The sequence below is a fragment of the Pinus tabuliformis genome, chromosome 2_2 (assembly GCF_031772625.1).
Source record: "Pinus tabuliformis cultivar Carrire ecotype Pingquan chromosome 2_2, CPIR1, whole genome shotgun sequence".
NCBI lineage: Eukaryota > Viridiplantae > Streptophyta > Pinopsida > Pinales > Pinaceae > Pinus > Pinus tabuliformis.
The window spans coordinates 194,079,102-194,081,764 of NC_142300.1; positions in this window are offsets into that span (position 1 = coordinate 194,079,102).

Sequence of the window (2,663 nt, forward strand, 5' to 3'; positions counted from 1 at the left end):
ATTGAAAATTCATATATCCAAATATTTCGAGGTTTTTAAGAGGATTATCATGAATTTTACTATCCAATCATTGAATGGTTGGAACAATCTCACCTCGCAAGCTTTATCACAAACAACAAGTTTTGACATTTACACACATTTTCTAAGGAGTTCGACATATATGGAGACACATTTGTCAGAAGCTTCTGAGGTTTGTTGAATGATGGTTCTCACAAAAAATGTAACAATGTGAATTGGTTAGATGTAGTGGCTATGGCCTATCTTTTTGCTAATGGAAATACCCTAAAATTTTTGTGTAAGTTATTCAAGTTCTTATATGTTTTGTTTCACATTGTTTTATATTAGTTTTAATTACTTATATCTTTGTGAATGCAGGTTCGAACCAGTTACAGTGGCTACATTGAAAATTCCATTATATGTGACCCCAACCTTCTAGTTGGTTAGGCTAGGAGTAGGTCCAGTTTCATTTTAGTTTACCTACACATTTATCCTACATTTTTTTGTGTTGACAGTGTTGGAACTGCCAGCATTCAGGGAATCTTCCTCGTATGAAGTCCCAACCAAACCTCACACTGTTTGGTGTAGGACTACCATCTAGTACGATGGGTCAGTTATCATTATCTTAAAGATATGCCTTAGCTATTTCTTGTTAGCACATGAGAGTGGTTTGCTTTGTCTTTGAACAATGAGGTTCACATGCCTGGTGAGTGCTTGGTGCATCTTGTGTTAGAGTTATTTCACTGCAAAGGGAGAGGGTGGAAATTAGTGATCCAGGTGGATCTTGGTGGCCACCCACCTATCCCATTTGGACCCCCACAATTGTCTCTTTCAGTCTTTTTAGTTTCCTAAATTGTAGCACAGTTTACTATTTTTAGCAGTTTTTCGGGTCCTGAACTTCCGGAGCCGTTTTGAGGCCCTAAACGACGTTTTTTTTGGAATCTGGGGCAACATGGGTCCATGGACCCATGTTGCCTCCCAAAGTTGTAGTACTCGGATAGATCTTTCTAACGAGCTATCGTACGCGTCAAACATAGATCGTATGCCAAAGTTACGACCCCGGGAAATTGATGTACCAATTTACCCAAACGGGGCCCACAATTTGGCATTTCATCTTCTAGGGTTAGGTTTCGGGATGTAAAGGGTTTTCCATTGTTTCTCAACAATAAATAGGCCTTCGAGCCTCATTGTAACACAATTCAGAATAGTTTAGAGGCATGTAGCCGCACATCTCTTCTCAGAGATAAGCTACCATCGCCCTAGCTGGTTTATTTCCATTTCTGGTTGTAAGCATAGTTCAGTATTTTCCATTAATGAAATGAAGTATTATTTCCGCTGCATCTTTGTGTATATGGTTATCTCTGTAATTTGTTGCGTTCCTGTTTAAATCTGGATCAGTGGTATTAGAACGGTCTGCTTTTTCTCTGTTTTTCTTTGCATGTCCCCAACGAGGTCGGGATATAAGGAGTTAGGGCTTGAACTAGTCGAACCTTTGCAAGACCAGCCTCGAAAATCCCAACGGCCTCCCATGGCGAATGAGAAGAAAGACGAGGGGGCAGGAGATCCTATCAAAATCTTGCTCGAAGAAGCGCTCGAGCGGCAAAGGAACGCGATGATGGATAGCTTTGCGCAGATCCTTCAGCGGCTACCCAGAGGCGACGCATCGGCTTCCAACAGCGACTCTGGAAATGCTACGCCGTTTAAGGTACAAGTTAATTTTGAAATCCCCATCTTCGAGGGTCAAATAGATGCAGATGTCGTAGATAAATGGTTAAATCTACTAGATGGGTATTTTTCTGTTCATGAATTTTCAAGTCGGGAAAAGATTGTTTTCGCTCTTCTCAAAGCAGCCCCCCACATCAAGGACTGGGGGGAAACCTACTACGAGCAGAAGGATGAAAGTACAGGCTCACTATTTTCAACCGCACCCACTTGGAATGACTTCCGGGATGCCATCAAGGAGCAGTACTACCCTGTCGGAAGCTATGAGGACAAATACATCAAATGGACCACACTGTGGCAGGGATGAGACCAAGATGTGCTGGAGTTCACAAACATTTTTCATACCCTTCGCACACAGTTGGGCATCAAAGATTCTGAGCTGCATCTGGTACTAAAATACCATGGCTGCCTACATAGATACATCCAAGAAGAGATGGTGTTCTTGAACATCTCCTTGCTCGGCACGGCATACCGATATGCTGTCAAAATCGAGCAAAAGCTCAAACAGAAGAAGCGAGACTTTGGATCTGCAAATCTGAAGCCCAAAGGACAAAGCCAAGGCGGGGTGACCCAAGATAACCCGTCAAAGCCGCAAGAAAAGAACAACACCATGAAGCCGAAGAAGGACACAGGGAAGTGGTGTGAGTTCCACAAGAGTCCCACTCATAACAAAAGTGAGTGTCGGACCAAGCAGTCACTGGTGGCTGAGTTGAAGGCTTCCGAATCAAATGGATGTTCTGACCCTGAGCCAGAACCTGACAAGGGGAATGGCAAAGGGAAGCAGATCATTGATGCGGATCCCAGTGCCACTGTTGCCACCGCCAAGATCCAGAAAGATGAGCCCGAAAGTCTAGAAGAGGGGGAGCGTCTTTTCCACTCACAGATGTGGGTGAAGGGTTCGCCACTGCAATTCATTGTCGATAGTGGCAGCCAAAAGAACCTCA